Source organism: Ursus americanus, chromosome 17 (assembly GCF_024610735.1).
Source record: "Ursus americanus isolate L20-20 chromosome 17, mUrsAme1.1.p, whole genome shotgun sequence".
In the NCBI taxonomy this organism is placed as follows: Eukaryota; Metazoa; Chordata; class Mammalia; order Carnivora; family Ursidae; genus Ursus; species Ursus americanus.
The window spans coordinates 23,952,267-23,966,647 of record NC_142143.1 but is presented as its reverse complement, the minus strand read 5'-3'; the positions used below and the strand labels follow the sequence as shown (position 1 = coordinate 23,966,647).

The 14,381-nt window shown below is 51.5% G+C and overlaps 1 protein-coding gene across 1 annotated transcript in view; it reads left to right on the top strand.

Moving 5' to 3' along the window:
* The window catches only part of ELK3 (ETS transcription factor ELK3), a 66,732-nt gene that overhangs the window by 28,388 nt on the left and 23,963 nt on the right, over positions 1-14,381 (top strand). The window lies entirely within an intron of this gene.

Below are 14,381 nucleotides of genomic sequence, written 5' to 3'. Positions count from 1 at the left end.
TCTGGTTTGTAGTTCACTCAGACGGGTCTTTCCTGGGAATTTGGGAGCTTGGGCAAGTTATTTAACAGCTCAGGGCCTCGGTGTCCTCACTGATACGAGGGGGATCATAATCGTACCATCCCGGGGTTGTTAAAGAAGAGAAACATGTTCAGTGCTTAGAACAATGCTTGCTACCTCCCCAGGGTTTGCACCTTCGTGGGAAATTTCTCTAATTAAAAGAAAAGCCATTTTCCTTGTTAAGTCACAGAGAGGAGTCAGAGTGCTTTGTTAAGTGATAACACAGCCCAGTTGCCAAGCAAGGATAGTTGGGGTGAGTTAATGCATTTCTGGAAAAGCAGTTAATGTGCCTGCTAGGGCAAAATTATTGCTATTTAGAGGTAATCATTTCAGGCCTGTAATTTCGGCCATCTCTGTGTGGATCTGTTGTTGCTGTATATTTAGTCTCATAGACATAAAGACTTAGACTCCTAATAAGGGTAAGCTTTTGTTCTGGTTTTGCTGTTCATAGTGAAAGGTGAATTAAAAGCTGATTTAAATATTAGTTCCTGATCTATATTTAGTGCCTGCCTTTTTCCAACCTCTTTGGAATTCAAGACAGAAGGATTACACATTTCAGGAAGTAGAGACATCATTAATTATAAAGTGTTCCTTTATATGATTGTAATTACATATGATTATGTCATTGAAATGTTAAAGGTGCTTTCCTTTAATGTAGCAATTAATTAGTCCTGGCTTCATGCACAGTCCTATGAAGCAGTAAAAGCGCTTCTTGCAAATTGCACTGTCTGGAAGACTTACAGATGGTTTATTGTTTTGCAGTTTTCCCCAGGTTCTAAGTCGCACAATGGGAATTGGGGCCCTCGGAAGGAAAACAGTCATCTTGCCTGTTGGCGGGGTGCCTAAAAGCCTGGTTTTGAGACTAAAAAAATGTCATTGTTTTAAATCAAGGCGTCAAAGATCAGGCGCCCTGGCTCGGTATCTGTGACTCAGTTCTACCGCTCCTTGTGGTCCGGGCACTGGGGCTAAGGACTGTGCGTCTTCAGTGTGAAGGGAGAACGTGGGCTGGAAGGGACCCCTCAAAAGACCGGTAGAGCCACTGCTATGTAGATGACACCTGATCTCCCTTGGGCAGACTTTCTCACGTTCTGGGGAAAGCAGTCTCGGGGCCTTCAGTCACCCGGCGTGCTTTGGCACCTTCTGTGTCTAAGGCTCGGTGCCATGGGGCGCTTCCTGCCCTTTGTCTCACCCAAACTCCAGCAGCCCGGTGAGCTGGGTGCGCTGGCCTCTCCTTTGACACATGAAGACGGGAGGGCTTCCAGGAGAAACCCGCCCAGGCTTCTGCAGCCGGGAGGCAGTAGTGTCCTATTTGAACCTGGCTTGTCTGCCTACATTCCTGGCCACAAGGTACACGCCCTACCTTCTGGGCCGTTCGTTTTCTTTGCCACCGGAAGACTTGACTTGCAGGTAGGCAATTGGGTAGCACAAAGGTGCTTTTTGTCTATTATCAAGCACTTCACTACGGCAGAGCCCTGCTGTGCACTGTGCCTCGGCTTGAGCCCAGGGCCCGCATGGCCTCTGTGTCCTCCTCACCCCCTTGTCTCTTTCCTCTACTGCCGGTGGAGAGCTTGAGGTTTGGCCACGTGACCTTTGAGCGGCCGGCTGGCGTGAACAGCGAGGGCAGGAGCAGCTCTTGTCCAGCGTGTCACACAGGCGTGGCGGGGAAGGGCAGAGGGAGAGGGAGAGAGAGATCTCAAGCAGACTCCCTGCTGAGTGCGGAGCCCGGATGAGGGGCTTGATCCCCGGAGCCTGAGATCATGACCTGAGCCGAAATCAAGAGTGGGACGCTTAACCCACTGAGCCACCCAGGTGCCCCCATGATTGACACTTCTTTCAACTTTGCCATGTTACTCTGTGACTATGTGTATACATTGAACCATAAGAAATTGCCAACATATGACCATTTTTGACCCACAAAAATGGCGGTCTCACATGGTTGGGTTTCTAACCTGAGAGGCAGAATGGAGGAGCGTCTGTGAATGTGAAGCTCTGGGCCACATGTTCCTCCGTGTGCCCCATCCCCCTCTGCAGGTGTTCCTCATGGTTCCCCAGCTCTCAGCGTGACCCTCTCTGCCTTTCAGCATCTTCCTCAGCCCCCTCCTTCGTCCTTCTGTCCTGTCCATCTGTCCATTCCCCCCGATCTCCTAAAAGACACGATCCAGAGCCTGCTCTGCACGTGACATAAAGTTGGTGGCTCCCTACCTTGACGGCTGCCTTCTTCTCTCCCGTTGGCTCTGCTGTCCGTTGCTAGCTAGCATCTCTCCACTGTTGGCTGGAACTGCCCATCCCTTGGTGTGTCCTGATAGGGAAGTTTTCCTGCAAGCATGAGAATAGCATTTTTTATTGTTGTTGTAGGTTATATTTTTAGCTCATTCCAGAATATTAGAAATGGGCAGAGGGGGGAAAAGTGGAAAATGTGTGCAGTCTTTTGTAGAAGGCATCAGAGCAAACTAGTGTATGGGCTCATTGTATCTGCTTGGGGCTGAGACACTTCAATCATCATTCCTCGGCCCCCCGCCCCCATCCATCATTATAGCAAGGTGGCTAATTGCATGAACTCTAGGCTAGACTGCTGGGTTTCAATCCAGCTCCATGACTGCAAGTGCTTTGCCTGAGCCCTCTTGGTCTCGGCTTCCCTCCTAAAATGGGTTTGGTAGTAGAGCCCGCACCGTGGGGTGGGGGTGGGGGGTTAGCTGAGTTCACACACGGTCAGTTCTGAGAACAGTGCTCAAAATACAGTAGGTACTATGAAGTATTAGTCAGAAGAATGATCCAGATGGTATTTTCCTCATCACTAATTTGAAAAATTCAGACAGCTGCAAAGAAGAAAATTTGGACCTGTGTACCACCTTCGTGCACGAGCACGGCCAGGAGCAGGCTGAGGTCAGATCCTGGGTGACTGGTGGATGATCACAGTTTCTTTACCCAACCGCCTATCTTTACATATGCAGGCTCTCCTGAAATTCAATGACTAAGATGCTTTCATTTTTAAATGATGCTTCCTTGCCCTCAGAGGGGCACACTTCTCTGAGCACACCCGGTTGGAGCAGCCAGCAAGGGCTTTGCACTCAGTGCTCTCGGGGCTAGAGTCCGGCGGTCCCTCAGCCTCTGAGCGTCCGTGCCCCCGTGGGAAAGCACCTTCCCTCATAGGGTGGTGGGGGATTAAATGTGAGCAGGGGTACGAGGTGCTCAGCATGGCGTCAGGCACCTGCTGAGTACTCCCCCGCTGCTCGTCACTTCTGTTATCTGGGTTTATGAGAGTCTCCGTGTTGTGTGACAGTTGCCTGTTTAGATCGCCTCACAAAACCATCTCCACTGTGGTCTCCTGGTTTACCCACTTTTGTTGCTCTGGTACTTTGTATGGGGTCTGGCGTGTAGGGGTTGCTCGGTAGATGTGAAATGAAAGCAGTTGGATAACGAGGTGGACACTACCCAAACAAATCACTTTTATAATGAAAGGTGATGTTCGGTAACTGCTAAACTTGGAAACACAGTGTCACTGCCTTGTCCTGTATTAGTGTTCGAGGGCGGCCATAACCACGAAGTGTGGCTTAGAACAACAGAAATGGATTGTCTCGCAGATGTGGAGGCCAGAAGTCCAAGATCAATGTGTCAGCAGGGCCGTGCTCCCTCTGAGATTCTGGGTAGATCCTTGCTTGCCTCTTCGTAGCCTCTGGTGGGGGCCGTCGGTCCTCGTGTCCCTCCCCTTGGCTAGCACCTGCACCCCTCCGGTCTCTGCCTGGCTTGTCACGTGATGTTATTCCTGCGTGTCTCCGTGTCCGAATTTCCCTCTTCTAAGGACACCAGTCCTACTGGATTAGGGACCACCCTCATGACCTCCTCTTACCTCAGTTATGTCTGCAAAACCCTATTTCCAAAGATGCCATTCATAGGTATGGGGGGTTAAGACTTCAACATTTCTGTTTGGGGGACACACTTCAATAGGTCATATGTCCGTATATTTCAGACGCTGCTCGGCTTTCATGTAGATTTTCAAAATTACAATTGATGCCACACATTCTGAAGGAAAACTGCACGACATGGACAGCAGCTAGGCTCAAAGACAGGCGTGGAACTGGAGTCTAGCATAGGCAGGTCCTGGAGTGCCTGCCACATACCAGGCAGTGTGCTGGGTCCCCAGCGTGCAAGCCAAGATGAAGGGGTCGCCGCTTGCTCTGGACGAGTGCACGACTAATAGAGGACGTGGACGGGAACACAGCCCACCCTGGCGCTCCCAGGCCTGGTTAGCAGAGGTTGTGACAGGAGACCTCCGGGGTTCCTTGCTCCGCCTGTGTGTCTGTGGAGTGCCCATCACATGTGCCATTGGGGGGCTGGAGGGGCCGGGCTTTGCAACTAAGCACTAGCAGGGACCTGCTTCCCCCACTTACAGCTTTTGAAGAGACAGCTGGGCAAACCTAGGTAGAATTCCAAGAAAGGAGTGCCGCCCAGGCCAGGACGGGGCATGTTTTACTCCTCGGGCATGGACGGAAGGCCCCCGGTCAGCTCGCAAACATGCAGGTCGAGGGAGGAGGCTGTGGGCAAGCCCGTGAACACAGAAAGCAGAGCGAGTCCGTGCCCGGCCGGTTTGGCACCACCGGCTGAAACCAGCTCGTTTCCTGCAGTCTCACTGTACGTCCTGGGACATGGCTTTGCTCGTTGGAGTTCTGATGGTTGGCATTTTGGGCAGAACGGTTTGTTTTTTTTTCTCTTAGAGTGAAACTGAGTCTTCCAGAAAGTCCATTTACAACCCGATGTAATAGTAAGGGTCTCTTTCAGAGATTTGCTTTGTTAGCGAGATTAACAACCCTTTTCACTCCTTAACCACTCGCACAGACCTGGTTCTTCAATCTCTCATCTTGGAGTGGAGAGGAGAGAGGGGTTGAAGCCCAGAGCATGCCTGCGAGTGGCCCCGCGAACTGCCCCAACCCATGGGCCCAAGCTTGAGGGGCGTGAGGCGCTGCTGGGATCCGCCCCTCGCGAGGAGCTTCTGGGGAGTTTGTAGTTCTACACCCCTCTCTAGCAGACCTTCTTTCACTCTTTATTTCACCTCTGCTTTTTTTCTTCTCAGGTTCAGCCATACCTTCGAAAACATAGCCTCTGCCCTCGGATGGCTGTGTGGCTGGTTGGGGAGACAGATGTGCACAGGCAGTTAGAATGCTAGCCTGGCCGTGATACCAACATCTTCCAGGACAGGGGAGGGAAGTAGAGGCAGAGAGAAGGTGTCCGGAGGTCAAGACACCTGCCCGGGCCTGGAGCAATGAGAATGGGTTTATCAGGCTGACCCAAGTTGGGAAAGGATGTACTGACAAGGGAACAGCATGTGCACAAGGCAGGGAGTTTGACTTTTGGCTTCCCAGGGGAGTTCCCAGGGTTCTCCAGGGAATGAGGGGAACATGGGGTGGGAAGAGTGAGTGGCGCCTGGGGCGAGGAGCACGTTGGGAAGAGTGGGAACTTCATGGTGAGGGCTGAAAGCCGTGGTCAGATTTGCATTTTAGAAATAAAAATCTTTATCTCTCCATGCTCTTCTTGGCATTGGTGGTGTCCCGCTCCGTCCCCCGCCTCCCAAGCCCTGATCTTTTTGGCCAGTCACCACATACCGATTTCTCGGGGCTGGCTGAGCCGGCCCCGAGCTGGTCCTGTGGCACTTTCAGGGCAGGGCGTGCGTGGCCCTCCCTGGGTCGGCCCGTGGGTGGGGCTGTGGCTTGCACGGCTTGCACGGCTTGCACACGCGGGGCAGCTGACTTCCCGGAGGAAGCTCCAGCCACAGACTCTCTGAGCTAGCTGCAGGAGACCTGGAAGCTGACGCAATCCCTCGTCCTTTTCCGTCCAACGGAGCTTTTGTCCTTGTTGTTGTTGGCGGTGAGCATTCATCCCAGGGGGAGGCTGAGAGCTCTGCCAGCTCCTTTCTCATCAGGAGATTGCAATGGCGATATGATGAAAAATCCTCCGGTCTCCACAGCAACATCCCGGCTTATCCTCACAATGTCCCGAACGGTCTCTGCTTAATTGGAAGAGGTTCAGGGGAGAACAGTCAAGACAGAGTCATTGGCAGCATATTCCTGGAAGTAGAACGCGTCACCTTCTTAACTTAATTGGATAATTCATTTTAAATTGGGTGTGCAATCACGACAGGAAAATGTTCGTGTTAATAATACATATCTGAGATTGCCTGCCTGTGCCAAGAAGCCTGGCCCTGGCAGAGTTCTCTAATTCCCCAAAATAAATTTTACGAAGATAAAATGATGTATTGTCTGTCAGAGTGGAGAAAGAACAAAAGTCCAGCAAGCATTTGCATCTTGGAACTTTCTAGAAGACTTCTGTCAGTGGTGAAATTCCACAGAAGACCCATCTCTCCTGGGCTCAGTTCAGGAGTGTTTTGTACATCAGAGCTGCCCCCCTGTGCCCAGCCCTGGATCTGAATGTTAAGGGTCTGGTGTTTTTGTTAGGTGTCTTTTTTTCCCCCTTCCTGTCATGTCAGCTGCTCAGATGGGTTGAAGTACAACAGATGGCAACTGCACTTTTGCTCGGGGGCTGAGGGGATAACCAGGGCCTTTCTGGAAGCTTTTGGTCCTGGAAGCTGCCTAGTGACCTGGAGGCAGGGGAGGAGGGGTGGGGGTAGCAGATTGTCTTGTGACGGTTTTCTAGTCTGGTCACACTGCCCTGGGAGTTAGCGGCTGGCATGAGGGGGCCAGGCGGTTGCAGTGGGGAGGGGGTGGGCACTGCATGTTGGGTTGGGGGTGCTGCCTGTTTTGCACATGCTTCCAAGCTGGCTTCGTGGTGGCACTCAGTGTTCCCCCAAATAGGGCAGTTGCTAAGAAACACCCGGAGTCTTGGGAGTACCTTCAACGCTGTGTCGATGGGGCTGCTGGGCTCAGCGTTCAGCTGCCAATGCTCCAGCTTGGCAGCCTCGCCAAATCCACTTACGTCAGGCTGTTGCCCAAGCCCACACTGGTTTGCCGGCATGAGTGTTCCTGCTTCTGGGCAGCTTCTAGCTGCGGGAAAATTCAGTGGTTGTGTAGACAAACTGACAAAACCCCTAGCATTCACATCATACCGCCCACCACCCACCCACCAGCCCAGCTGCTCCTCTGGGCCGCCTCCTCCCCCCACCTCCTGCCTGTGCTCTGACAACAGTTTACCTCAGCTTCTACCCCCAGTCTGTGACATAAGAGGAGGAAGCTCACTTGTATGGAGGATTTGTCTTCAGCCAGCACTGTGCTAGATATTTTTACATTTATTGACTCATTTTCTAACATGTGAAATGCCTATCGTCATAGTTGGTAATGGGCCCATTTTAGAGGTAGGTTACTGAGTTTCAGAGAGGTTGAGGAGCAGATCCAAGACGGAACCACTGGCAGGCAGCAGAGCTTTCTGTCTACGACGCTTGACCCCCAGATCCGTGCTCAGGCTTATGAAGCTGGTGAATCACACAGCTGCAGAGCCTTGGGCTCAAAGTTGAACCCCCCATTCCTAATACTGCTGATTATCACCCAAGGGCCGGCAGAGAGAGGAGACCAACCCCAGTTTGTTCAAAATGACAACGGAAAAACTGCTGGCAGCCTTCTCTGAGCCAGCTGACCACGGGAGGTTTGGCGGCCCCAGGACCCCCCGCCCCACTTCCTAGATGTCCAAATGACACTTCCTAAAGAAAGCCAGATCAGAGCACAGCACCCCTCTGCCCGTGTGCCTGCCCAGCATCCTGAGCCTCCTGGAAAGAATCCAAACCCCCTTACCATCTGGCCCCAACCAGACTGCCTCTCCTGCACGACCCCAGCCTGCCGCCCTCTCTCGCATCTACTGAGACCTCCTTCCCCGGGCTCTCCCTCAGCCCTTCCTGCCTGGCCCACTCCAGCTCATCCTCACGCCTCCCTGCTTCTCAACCACCTGACGTCTGCATTTGGTGTTGCCTTCACTCTGTTCCGCCGTCCCTGGGCCTGCCTTGCAGAGGATGCTGGTCTTCCTCACCATGCCCAGTTCTGTGCACATACCACCTGGCATGCAGTGGTGCCAAATGAACGTAGGATGGACACAGGACGGATGAGCATGAAACGAGAAAACATGTTCTCTGTAGCATAGAAAGAAGTCTGTCCTCTCAGAATGTCAACACTGCAAAGGAGCTAAGAAACCTGCCCTGCCTGCCTGTCCTTGAGCAAATGAGGACCCGAGTGGGGAGGTGAGTGTACAAGAAAATCGGTAGCAAAGCCCGGGTGAGAACGTGCTCCCAGACCACCTGTGGCTCCCAGCACCCCCCATCCCACCCCTGCGCCGGAGGTGGCTGCTCAAAGTCCTTGTTGGCAGCTCCCTGACTGGCAAAGCATGTGCTGGGGGAACAGTTTTACATTTTGTTTTATTAACACTCCAGAGGCCTTTAATAAAAATACCCTTGAGTGTTGAAAGCGAGCCAGCAGGGAGACAAGCGTCTCAGTCCAGGAGAAGCAGCCACGAGCCCAGAAGGGGTGGAAAAATGCTCTTGATGTCCAGTCTCAGGTCTGGCGTCCTGCCAGGCTCCTCTTGTTTGCAGGCCTCCGGGACAGCACGTTACTGGGCAGCAAGGGTGAGCACCCTCCCATGTCAGGCTGGCCGAATTTGGAGAGACGGTTCGCACTGCAGTCTAGCAGTGCCAGAGAATAAAGAAATCTCAACCCAAACCACAAAGAAACCTCCCCCAGGAGTGAGCCAATTCTAAGACAGAGTTGGAGCTCTTTATTGGCAGCACGTTATTCTTAGAAGTTGGAAGTGGGGTGTGTGTGTGTGTGTGTGTGTGTGTGTGCTGGTGTGCACGCTCCCAACTTCAGCTTTAGACAGCGGACAGCCCAGGCTTCACCTGTCTCGGTGCGTCCCCTAGCGTGGCGCGTGGGCAGGCCAAGCCCCTGGGAAAGGCCGCGCCTCCCTGCCCCGCCGGACAGAGTCTTTGGGCGAGGATATGTTTCCTGGGGTTGCCGTAACAGAGTACCGCAGACTCAGTGGCTCAAAACAAGAGACATTTATTCTCTCGAAGTTCTGGAGGCCAGAAGCCCAAAATCAAGGTGTCTGCTGGGCCACGCTCCCTTCGAAGGCTCTCGGGGAGAAGGCTTCTTTGCCTTTTCCGGCTTCCGGTGGCCCCGGCTGTCCTCACTGTCCCTTGGCTATGGCTGCAAGGCTTCAGTCTCTGCGTCTGTCCCTCTCCTTCTTCTGTGCCTTCTTCCCTGTGTGTCTCCTGGAGCCTTTCTTGTTGTAAGGGCACGAGGCATTGAATTTAGTGCCCACCCTGACTCCGTGATGATTCCATCCCAACATCCTTAACTGGTGACATGTGCAAAGACGCTGTTTCTAAATAAAGTCCCATTCTGAGCTTCTGGGGGGAAATGAATTTGGGGGGGTGTTGGGTACCGCACAACTCACTGCTGATGGGAAACACTGGCCCAGGGAGAGGCGGCTCAAGTTGCCGGGTTGGAGTCCTTTCAACGCAGCCCTTAGGGTGGCAGGTGGGAGGTGAGCCCGCAACAGATTCTTAGCAGAGCTCCGTGTGGCCCCAACTGCTCCGTGTCCCCTTGGCTTCGGATGGCGGGGAGTGAGAGGGGGCAGATGCAAGCAGCAGTCAGATGCTTCGAGGACAGAGGCCGGATTCACTTCCTTTTCTGTTCCTCAGAGCCTAGCAAGGAGCCTCCATATGAAAGCGTCTTAAATGCTGTTGAAAGAATGCTTGCCTGTTACAGAGGAGGAACTTGGAGCATGACTCCTACAGTGAGGACTTGTTCTAACTTTGCAGAGAGGACAGTCAGGTTTTGTGTCCGGAAAGAGTGAGTCAGCCAGTGGCCTGGACGGGAACCCAAAACGAGGAGCTGAAGCAAGGGTGTTGGCTGGGAACCGGTGGCCTGGGCTCGTCTCTGCCACTTACTCGTTTGTGAACTAAGATTGGCGCCCCAGGTCCCTCATCTGTAAAATGGGTATCAAAGTGTTGTAAGGATTGCATGATAGAACGCGTACAGTTTCAGGAAACTGTAAAGTGAGGTACCCATATAAGGAATTGAGATGATTTGAGGTGTGCCTGGTGGTTCAGTCGGTAGAACGTGCAATTCTTGATCTCGGGGTTGTAAGTTCAAGCCCCACATTGGGTGTAGAGATTACTTAAAAATAAAATCTTAAAAAAAAGGAATTTAGAAGATTTGAAGGCAGAATACAATGAAAAGACAATGTGATGTCATGGGGATGCTGCACAGATCATTGCTTGCTAAGCATAACTGCACTGGGTGAGAGGTCATGTTTGGAGGACCTGTATGGGTGGGGCACTGAAATATATTGATTTTTTAGAAGAAAAACACACCCTGTGCAGTACTTTTGTTCTGCTTTTAGAGGTGAGCAAACGGAGGTCTCTAGAAGTTCAATACCTTTCCCAAGGTCAGAGGAAGTAGAGAAACTGAGATTCGGACCCAGATCAGTTCACTGGGTTAATGTCTTGCCCATCAAGGCTCCGGCCTGTGGATGCTCAGAGATGCTGGTCACTGCTCCCCGTGCTCCCGTACAAGCACTCCTGCTGCTCAGCGGGGGCCACAGCCAGGCTGTGGATGTGGGTGCCAGCTGCCTGTTGTTTTCCCGTCAACCTTCTTTCTTGAATGTCACCCACGTTGAGGTGGGCTTGTGATGTCCCATCTGTTGCAGTGGGACCGCCGGTCCCTGGTGCCTCATGCGGGGTGCTCCATCCAAGCAGGCACCGCCTCTCCCCTGGGGGTGGATAGAGGCAGTTCTATTTCCAGCTAAGGAATAGACTTCAGGGAAAGCTGGTCTTCCCCAAGAGGAGCTGGAAATGACCGCTCCTGAGCACAGACCTTGCTTCCTTAGCACAAAGCTGGCTTCCCAGGCACTCTGCAGTTACCCCACGATTACTCTGGAATGCAGAGCCCCGTGGTCCTGGCGGACTGACTTGAACAGCAGCCTCTGAGCCAACAGCAGCTGCTTTCTGGGAGAGGGTGTGGCGATGGGACAGAAAAGGCTCCCGTCTTGGCTCTCCATGGAATTGGTTTAAGCTTCAGCTCTACCAGTTACAAGCTGGGGGGTCTTGAGCTAGTAAACTTTTTAGACCCTGCTGCTTTCTTGAAAAGAAAAAAAAAAAATGGGGGGGCTTATTTTGACAACTAATACATATGAAATGCATTTTATTTAATGTGAAAATGCAGAGAAGCCAAAAAGAAATATTACAAATCACTGGCAATCCTACCACCTTTAAGTTTTCTTATACATCTTTTGAGGTTAATTTTTTCTTCTTTTATTTAATATATATAGTTATTTCATTAAAATAATGCTGCTTTTTTCACCTAATGTGTATTGAAAGGCCTGGGGAAATGTTAACACTGTTTTGTCCTCTAAAATAGCTACATGGTATTCCACTCTAAGGCCATTATCTCACCCACCGCTGTGGGACAGGAAATTGGGTCTCACCTCCCTTCCCATCCATGGCCTTGACTTCTTCATCTTTAAAATGGATCCCAGCGCCCATCTTGTCAGGTGGCTGTGCAGGTTTGGTACGTGGTAGGCGCTCGTAAATGTTTGCTTCTTTCCCTGGTCCTTTCTGGCCACAGGTTCCTTTTACGTAGGGTCTCTACCGTGGTGAGATGAATGTCCTCAAAATGTCCTCTTCCCCTGCCCAGGGGTCTTGGTGATGGGCGCTCCGGGCCAGCAACCCGCATGGCCCTCCCCCTGCAGCCCAGCCACAGCAGATCCCACAGAGCTGGGCTGCTCCCTCCTGTCTGGGCAGTGTGCTTCCTGCTCTGAGCCGCATCGGAGAGCGGCAGAGCTCAGCTGGGGTGTCTGGTTAGCGTCTGCACCACTTACCGGGCTGGACGTGCGGCCTTTCTGCTAAAGCTACAATGGCCTTTGGAGTGGGACACTTGGATTTCACATCTGCTGCCCCCAGGGCTGGCTCCCTCTCCCCCTGGCCCCTGAATTAATTGGAGTGTGTGAGGTTTCCTTCACAGTGCATGTCAGGGGCTGGCCATGCTAGGCATGACATACTGTAAGCCTTGCGTCTATTTTTTGTCTGAACCCAACTAAATAAAACATCGTGTTTCCCCCGTTGGTCGAGATATATAAACCAGATGTAATTCAGTCTGCCATACGTCCCAACATGGTAGCCAGGACTGTGGACAAAGTGAGGGGAATATGCACAGCCTTCTAGGAGGTTTAATTTAGACTATTCACTTGCCACTGGAGTGAATAGGGAGTGGATTTTATGTTTTGTGCTTTTGCGTAAATGGGAGGATAAAAATCCTAAGAGCTACTGTGTATTGTGGGTTTATCACGTGTGGTTGTGTCAGTATTCTGCTGTAAACTTTATATGGATTATCTCATTCAATCCCATGAGGCAGGTGGTAGGTTAGTCCCTGTTTTATAGATGGGGAAACTGAGGCACGTGGCTGGTAAAAGATGGGAGTGGCAGTTGAACTCAGGCAGTTGATTCTAGAACCATGCCTTATAATCCCCCTGGCAGCCTTTGAGACAGTCAAGTGGGTATTTACGGAAGGATCCCCCACTCTCCCATCTGCAGCCCTGCTGCTGCTGCTGTGGGATTAGGAATAGGCTGGGCTGTTAGGAAGAATCTCCTCCACGACCTTTCCTGCTGTGTTAGCGAGCTGCTGACCTTTCTCCTTTGAGAACAAGATAGGAGAGTTGCAAAATCAGAGGGCAGGAGTCCAGCGGTTCCTGGAAGCGCTCACATGGTGGAAGAGCAAGGGTTGTGGTAGCCATACCGACGGGGATCCCATAACTAGTCTGGCTCCTCCTGGGGCCAGGAGCAGCCTGGGGAGAAATGCGAGCTGGGATGAGAAGTCTGAGTGCCAGAAAGTCCAATGCACGAACTTAGATCAAAATTGCGGTGCCAGGGCAGAGCCAATACAGGCAGCACGTGTTTGCTGCGTCCATGGATGAGGGAAATCAGAGTTTATGCAGCTCTCACAGGAGGTATGGGGTTGTAGGGTTTTGCATATGGCCCTTGGTGTCTGTCTGGGAGTTTTCAGTTTGAAAATGCCAACAAGAAAGCACATGCAGTTATATATATGGGACACATTCATGTGGAGCTTGAACCAGCCTGAGAATCAGCCACAGAAAATTATGTCTTTCATGGGATGAAGCCCCCGGTTTCCCACCTGGGTCAGTTCTCTTTACCGAGAGAATCATTCATTCAACAAACATGTAGTTAACTTAGTATTACCCTTCATAGCACCAAAACTAAGAAGGTAAATTGAGTTCCTTGAGCATCTCTTCATTACCTAGCACTGCATGTAATTTTTTTTTCAAGATCACAATACCTAATAGACACATTTCTTTTCTTTTTTTTTTTTTAATCAGAATGCAGCATTTATTGACTCCCAGAGTTCCAGGATGTACCTGGGCCCCAGGAAAACTTGGAACCAGGGTGTGACTGCTAATACTTATTTTTTCCTCTCTGTGTCTTATTTTTTTTTAATGATTTTTTATTATATTATGTTAGTCACCATACAGTACATCCCTGGTTTCCCATGTAAAGCTCGATGATTCATTAGTTGCGTATAACACCCAGTGCACCATGCAATACGTGCCCTCCTTACTACCCATCACCGGTCTATCCCATTCCCCCACCCCCCTCCCCTCTGAAGCCCTCAGTTTGTTTCTCAGAGTCCATAGTCTCTCATGTTTCATTCCCCCTTCTGATTACCCCCCCTTTCTTTATTCCTTTCTTCCCCTACCGATCATCCTAGTTCTTATGTTCCATAGATGAGAGAAATCATATGATAGTTTAATAGACACATTTCTAATTTATCCACCAATATAGCATTATTTACACATACATATTTAAACACACTTACGGGCACCTCTGTTTTTACCAGTAAGCCTAGAGCCTGTCAGGGCAACAGGGAAGGCAGGGAAGTGGAAAGTTGACTTGCTCTCTGTGTTTTCCAACCCGTTCGCGGGAAATAACTAAGGGAGACTCTCGCGGGTCCCTCTGTTGCCAGAGGTAGCCGGTGGGTCGGGAAGGGTTCTTGGGCCCAAGATGGCCGCCATGGTCCTGCCCCCGACAGGCTGCTTGCCGTTTAGGCTCCTGCAGTCTCAAGACACCAACTTGGAAGTGGCCGTGGTGGGAGTAGCTTCCGCTGTCACCTAGAAGTCCCAGGGAGGCTGTGTGGGGTGGATGTTGCTTTTCCCCTCCCGAAGTCGGTGTCCTTGCTGCCTGTGACCTCCCATGGAAGGTGGCGTCAGGAGTCTGCCCTGGTGGTGGGTACGCACTGAATGGGAAATGACGCACAGGGAGGCTGGTCCCACGTGTGTGAGGCGAAGCAGATGTGTGCAACTGTTCATCTAAAACCATGCCGGAG